The following is an 8,103-nucleotide window of genomic DNA, read 5'->3' on the forward strand; positions in this document are numbered from 1 at the left end:
GAGCATGCTAATTAGCAGACTCCAACAGCCCCCACGTCTCGTATTCAGCACCCTCATTGAATGAGCTTTAGTTAAAGCATCCCTGCCACCATTTTGAAGTGCAGGATGCTGAATACATGAGACGCTGTCAGCACTTTAATTAAAGCAGCTCCTGAGAGCCACTCTAATTAAACCCCCCTCCAACATGCCCCAACCCCACTGCCCTGGAGCACATGCACCCAACTCCCACCTCAGCTCCTTAAGAGTTAAATTGTTTTTGGGAGACACCTCAACGCTATCCAAGTCCCTTGACAGACACTATCCATTAGGCATGTTCAGACCATATCTAACTTGCATAAATGGTATTACATTCAACTCAGAAAACAATCAAGGGTTTGCCGGGTTCCTAGTACTTAGAACCCTTGGTGGGAGACCTGGGACCAAAGCCCATGTCAGCCTGAGAGGATTCGAACCTATGTGTTGTATTTCCCAGGGAGGATCCTAAATACCAGCCTGTAGATAGGGTTTCCCAGCCTTTTCCTCAGTATGACCCCATTTAAACATTGGACATATTTTGTGACCCCAAAATGATACAGAGAAGATCAACAGGTCGTAAATATGGCATTATACCATTTATGGTCTTTATATTTTTCATTTAAAACATTTAAAATCATTTAAACTTCTTTGTAGATTTAAAAAAACAACATTGAGTACAAAGTCTAAACAAGGTACTAAATGCATTTATTTGACATTTATTTCATTGCTTTTACTGTGGGTTATATTTACTGTGCTGCCATACCATTAAACAATCCTAGATGTTGCAGTTGCTCAATTGAGACTTAAAAGTATATAATACACAAAAATTATACAGGAAACTAGACTGCCATTACTGTTCACAGTTAATGTTAATGCTTGCTCGATACAACCATCTTTGTAAATTCCCACTAAAAGCAATACAACCAAAAGAAAATAAAATTAATTCATTCAATAATGATGTACCAGAGAAAATAAATATATATACATAGTTTATCAATCCAAATTCTAACTCATTCTAACTATAGCCTCAAACCACAAACAACACACATAGAAGAAGTCTTGAATGTTAAACTGACATTATCCAGTGGAGGAATTATTTAGCAGATAAATATGGTTAAACACAATTCTTCTGCTCAGTCGCATTTAAAAGCTTTACTGTTCCCTGAACTAGTGTGACACTTGGGCCTGAAGAGCCTAATAAACACAAAACACATGCAGCCGTTCTTCCCCGCTCTCCTCAGTACTTGTAAAGGACTTGTGAAGGATTAATCAAATTTCCGCTTTTGCGTCTTGCCCTCCTCTCACCTCTCCTTGCCTGCTAGGACTTGAAGCAGAAACTTTTCAGAGAAAAGCATCCATATTAGATTTCTCTGTCATGTAATAATGTATTTCAGCCAGGCAGTATCAACATGCTGATTTTACATCAGCTTCGTGTCATGTACAAGTGCCTTGTGTTGGCGCTGCACCTGTCATGCATGGACAAATAACTGCCATGTGCAAGAGCTGCATATTTACAAATGGGAAGCATATTCATCATAATTGGTTGACACTGCTGAGTGTCTTTGTGACCTCATTTTTTATTGTTGCAACCCCAAATGGGGTTGGGACCTCAAGGTTGGGAACTGCTGCTATAGATTAAACTATGTAAGGACTCTGGCTATTGCTGCTGTTGAAGCTAAAGGTGCAGGAGTCTTGAAGCTAGCAAGGAGAGTGCAAGCAAGCAAAGTGAGTGCCTTAGGGGTTATGGCCACTAGGGGGAGTCCTGAGTTCTAGCACTGCTGCGAGAGCCATTTGTGAATCCTGAATGTCTAATGCAGAGATGGGCAAAATACAGCCCACAGGCTGGATCCAGCCCACCAACTGACTGTATTTCACATGCAGGGGTGTGGCTGCAAAATTTTGGGATCCTGCTCGCAGGAAACTGGCAGCTCCGGCTGCTGTGCCATGCTGGGCAGCCAGGCAGATCCCAGCCCCATCCACAGCTTACACCAGCTGGGCAGGCACTGGCATCAGCTGTAGACACTGCTGGCAGGTTCCTGGTGGGAATTGGGGCGACTGCCCAGGACCACAGCTGACATGCTGATGCCCCGATCCCCAGTGTGAACTGCTGGCAGTACAGGCAACCCCCGCTTAGCACTCTTAATCAGTTCCTGAAAAACCAAACGTTAAGCAAAACCGAAAGTTTCTGATGACCCAAGAAGGTGACCACACGTGTTTTTAATGACCAAAGATGGCGACTACAAGCATTATAAGGAAACTTGCTGAGCGCTAAGTGGAATCAGGTATCAATTTAAAATGAGCATTATAGCGAAATAGCACTAAGCGAAACAGCATTAAGTGGGGGTTGCCTGTATCCACAGCTGGGACTGGCACCTGCCCAGTGCTGCCTCCAACATGCGTGGCAGGAGCTGGTGTAAGCTGTGGATGGGGCTGGGACATCATGGATCAGGGCATGGTTGTAGCTGCAGGATGGTTTGGGCAGGGAGGGGGAGAGAGAGAGATGGAGGGAGAGATGCAACCTTGTCCAACCCTTGCCCATGATAAGCGGCAGTGGCAGTGGCCTGGCAGAGCTGTTTTTGGTGGGGGTGGTGACCCGGCCTGTGTCAGCTCCCCAAAAATTCCTATGTGGCCCATGGGTCCAAGTAATTGCTCACCCCAGTCTAATGTAAAATTCATAAACCATGCCAATCATCAGAAATCAGGTCTCCACCTCCCATAGGAGTGCTGTTACCACTAGGCTCCAGAGGCAAGTTTCCAGCACTGTTTGTAGTCAGAGGTTTCAGTTCCCACTTCCCTGTCAAGTATGCCATCTAAGGGGGGTGGGCAACTTCCACAGGGGGATTGACGTACTAGCCCCAGAATTCCCAGTTAAACTGCACAGGATGCTGCCAGACTTGGGTGAATTAGCACTTGAGCAATAACACACTCTTCTCTACCTGTCTTTTGTGTTCTTCTTTGGAAACTGGTGTTTAAGAGCATCATGTCCCATAGATGGCAACCTTGTGTCATTCCGGCTGTCATCTGCACTTTTTTTCTCACTAATGAACAAACTTACCCATTATGATTTCTAAGAATTTTGCTTTCGTGTTGGAGCAGGATATGAATCACCAGAAGATGGAAAGCAAGAGTGACTGAGTAGTTTCAGTTGCAGGGCTTTGATCTCATCAAGGGCCAAATCCAAAGTCCTGTTGAGTGACAAGGAATCTTTTCACTGAATTCAAAGCCCATCGCTTATTTTTGTGCTCTCTGAGAACAGCCTATTAATATTGGCGTATTTAAAATAATTATTATTTTTATTAAATATGTATGTAGAGCAAAACATTGGTACTCTTCCCTTGGAGTTTTTGGTAAAGTTTAGGTCCAGATCTGAACTCCAGAGTGTTGGCCTTTTGTCAGACACAAAACCAGAGTAGCAGCTCTGCATGCCCTGAACTTTGAGATACTCTGCTCTGAGTCTTGTCCCCATCAAAATCTCAAGTCTAGTGTTTGTGCATTTCCTTTCCTCAGAGTGTACTGTACTGCTTTTAAACTTTTTGAGCAGTGGACCTATGTTTAGAGCTGCCCCAAATTCAGGATTTCTGGTTAGCAGAAAGTTTTGTTGTGTTAAAATTTGGTTTCATTGCGACTTAGAACCAGGAAAAAATTGGTCACAATATCAGTGTCAGTCAGCAGCTGCTGGGGTTTCCAAAATTTGTGGCTTCTGGGCTGTCACTGATCTCAGCATTTCCAAGCACTGGGCTACTGCCTACCTAAGCTGGGTGCCTGGAAAAGTGGCAGGCCAAGGAGTCTGTGGGTGTGTACACATGAACTAACTTTCTGACAGTTAACTCAACTTAACTTTTTTATGTCAACTTAACTGTCAGAACATACACATGGATGTGGAGTAGTCAACTTAAAAGCAGTGCAAGATAATACACTTCCAAGGTGTATTATCTTGAATCTCATTAGTTAAATTGACTCTAAGTAGGAGGGGTCACAAGATGGCTGCCACCATGTCAAGGAACTGTATGTGTGTACACTCCAACATGGCTTAACTTAAGCTGACTAAGTTAAGTCGCCTTATTTTAAGTCAACTTAGACATATGTACACACCTTGTATGTGCTCTGGTTCCCACTGCAAAGCTGGAAGGCAAGTCCTTATTAGAGTTGGGACTCTCACAACTTCCTGTTTCCCAGCTGGAAGCCTTGGCACATTGGACTATCCTGGAGTCCCAATGCTGGGAGCTCTATGTCCCCCAGCCATAGGGCAGCCCTCACAGTCACAAACCCTGGAAACCTGGACTCCCCCTAGCGCCTTGCTAGAAAACCAGACAAGTTTCAGTGAAAAATCTGTAAGCAGTTCAACTCAAACTTGTCCAAAGAGAGACATTTTTGCAAAATGTTTAGAGTTTGATGAATATCAATCCCATAAAACTCTTGTTTTGTCATAAATATCTTCACCAACTCTATCTTGCCTAATGGAAAGCTCAGAGGAGGTGAAGGAGAGAGAATTTAGGCAAAACACTGCTCTTATTTCAGGATTTCTTTAATAAGACCATTGTCATGTTTCAGACTCCTTTTGCAGCTGCCGTCAGGAAAAATAAGTCAAGTTTTAGGTCAAAGTAGAAGTATCTATTTCACTTGTTTGTGAACATACCAGAACAAGTTGGTACATACAGTTTACAATGGCTACACTGGTGCTTTGATGTAATCTTTTTAAACATCAAGTTGCAGTTGTGGGGTATGAAACAATTTGTAGGTAAGCTAGTACACAATTACTCATACCATTAGTTTCACATCAGGTTCAGTGTTGACTCATTATTCAATTCGGTTTAGTGAAATGTATCACATTTACATTACACAATGATAAAGGAAGATTTGTTTCAGATATTTCTGTAGTGTCATGTCAAGTACATTCACAGCAGTTACCTTAGATGGCTGATACTCAGGTGTAAAAACCCAGACTAGGCGCACCTGGGTGAGAGCAGACCCATGACATGGCAGTGAGTTACCGTGTCCTCATTGATGCTGCACTCACCCATGCATACAGCTAGGACTTTGGTGGGCTATCCCATGACTTCGTGTGCTGCAGGTAAACTGAACCACTCTGATTCTCTTTCAGTGAACGGAGAGAGAACTTATCTGTCCTTCTGATCATCTGCAGAGGGTTTGGGGAAGGCACTAGAAAATTATGAACTTATGAATGGTCTAGCCTGCATCCTCACTGCAAAATGGACAGGGTACCAGAGACAGTGAAAGGACCTAAGCTTAAACTAATACTCCAAGCTGGCCAGGATTGAACGCTACACTAAATTCAGGTAACAGGTGTTTGTGTGTAGACAGAAGGAAGGTTAGTAGTGACCTGGATCAGCAGTGCAGTGAACATATAGCCCTAATTTGAAAGTAATCCATTTTTCTGGCATTTTTCTTGATTGGTGTTCAACAAAAAAGACAGAATATGTACTAGTGTGGGTTGGGCATGGGTAAAATCCCTATGACAATACATTTTATTTCCATGGCCAACCACATTCCTGGCTGTCTCACACCTCTGTCATACCTGAAGCAAACTTCCTGCCACTTACCACATGTTTGATCACTGACTTGGCCATGGCTGTTTTTGGGAGGAAGGGGTCCCCTTACAGTATGCAGTGAGACACATGAAAAATGTTTCATTTCTTTGTGCTCGTCAAGAATGAATACTTGATTGGTTTTCTAGGAATGTCAGGTTAAATGCTGTTAGATTTTTAAAAAATGAGGCCTGTGCATTCACATCAAACTTTTGGATTATGAATGATCAGATCTAGTAAAAAATATGGCAGATGGACAAAGGCAGCAGAAGGAGAAGTAGAAGTCTCTCACACAGAGTTCCTCTATCTTCTGGAAATGAGGTATTGGTGATCACTCTCATAAAAGCACAATCGTTTGAGGGTCTTCTGTAACCAACAGAAGTCTGAGTCACAGGGAGTGGGTTAAATCTTTCTGTGCCTCCTTCCTATACATGGGTTTTTATGGATGGACAGATAGACAGATATCAATTTCATTCCACCCCAGCCAAGAACAACACCCCAGCCAACATACAGGTCAGCTCCAGTAGCAGAATTTTAACTAATGATTTCTAAGAAACCTCTCTCCACTCTTGTCAGTTCCTAACAACAGTTTATAATCCACACTGGTTTTACTGCTGCTTTCCCAGTTATACACACACGCACACACATGCACAGATACATATATATAGACATCTGTATATAGATATATATCTATCTATATCTATCTGTGTGTGTGCACGTGCAGATATCTATATCTATATATCTATTTCCTATGAGGAGGGTGGTGAAGCACATGAAGTGGTTACCTTAAGAGGTTGTGGAATCTGCATCCTTGGAGGTTTTTAAGACCTGACAGGACAAAGCCTTGTCTGCGATGATCTAGTCGGAGATGGTCCTGCCTTCAGCAGGGCGTTGGACTAAATGAGGTCCCTTCCAACCCTCATTTTCTATGATTTTATGACAAGGATTCTAGGCTGCATCCTGGGAAAACCACTGCACCCAGCATCAGACCCAAGATCCCAGATTCTTCCCCTCACCCTTCCCAAAGTATTTTTGAGGGCATTAAAAGCATGAACAGCAACTTGTTATCACACACAATACCTGCATCAGCCTGGGTGACCTGAATAAGAAAACCTCGTTGAAAGAGGTAAAGGGCAAAGGCAATTTCTGGGCCTTTCCTCAGAAAAAGCTTTGAAATAGATCTCTGCAGCAGTCATTTTTTGCAGCGAAAGTTGCATTAAGTATAAACGAGACAACAATGGACACTGCTGAACTGGTTAGGCAAACTTCATCTTCCCTAAGTTGGAGAAGAGATACTGCAACCCAAGGGAGAAGGGTTTTTTTATACCTGTCTAGTGTTATCATCATCTGGAAATGATGTCAGGGAAAAAGAAATGACAAGGAACAGAAGAAATTGATTTATTTGCCCAGAAGACATACTCCTCCATGGGCCTACAGTTCTGGGCTGCTAATCTGCAGCTCTCCAGACACAGTCATTGGGTCTACAAGAGATTGGCTCTTTTGTCCACAGACTGACTTCTGATGCGAGACAGGAGTCCATCTTATTGTTGACAGAATGCCAAAATGTGGCCAGGCCTGGTTTGCAGATGCAGCTTTCTACTGAGTAGTGACAGTAGTGGTTGTGCATGTGCAGCAATCATTTTGGTAGCAAGGTGGTATGTGAGGTTCCTGCAGAATTGTTCAGCACCGAGATGATGCCCCCTGAACAACTTGAGCGAGACTGATTCTTCATTCCCCAAGTTACTACTGTCACCTTATCAAAAGTACTGCAGCTTTCTTTGAAGGTTGCCATTTCTACGCACATGAATCTAGCTTGTATTCCCATTCACACTAAGTGCAGACATAAATTGGACATGTTTTTTGCATGTAGAATTGTACATATTTTTAATTGGGCCTTGATTGCCCGCGGCTTTGTTCCTAAGGGCCTTTCCCATGGCTTTTTTGTGGGGCAAGGGGATGAGGGAGGGGATGAATCACAGCTGCACACTAACTCACAGCAATTTCACACTCTGAATGGAGTTATGTAAGAAACTTTTTGAAGTCATTTTGCCATACATTAACTTTCATGAACCACATTTCCCCCATTGTCTCAAAAGCCCATTTTGTATGTCTCTACAGTATACTATTGCTTTGTGGCAGAAAAGTTGCTCTTAGAGACCCCACATTAAGCATCAGTTCCCATTCTCTATTGGGGAGTTCAACTCCTTTCTGCTTACTGCTGAGTTGTTTGTGCTGGAGCTCACATCTGGATCCTATTGAAATACTGCAACCATTTTACCTTTGAAATTGGCTGAATAGAACAATATGACATGGCTTTTCCAAACTTTTCCCAGAATGAGAACATTGTGGAGCAACATGGTTCCCATCTTCAAAAAAGGGAGGAAGGAGGACCTGGGAAACTACAGGCCAGTTAGTCTTACCTCGATCCTAGGCAAGCTGTTCAAGAAATTTATTCTGGCACACATCCAGGAGGGGCCAGCAGGGGACTGCATGCTTAGGGGCAACCAACACGGGTTCATCAGTGGCAGGTCCTGTCAGACCA

The sequence above is a fragment of the Gavialis gangeticus genome, unplaced genomic scaffold (assembly GCF_001723915.1).
Source record: "Gavialis gangeticus isolate Ggan-Ray unplaced genomic scaffold, GavGan_comp1, whole genome shotgun sequence".
Classification (NCBI taxonomy): Eukaryota; Metazoa; Chordata; order Crocodylia; family Gavialidae; genus Gavialis; species Gavialis gangeticus.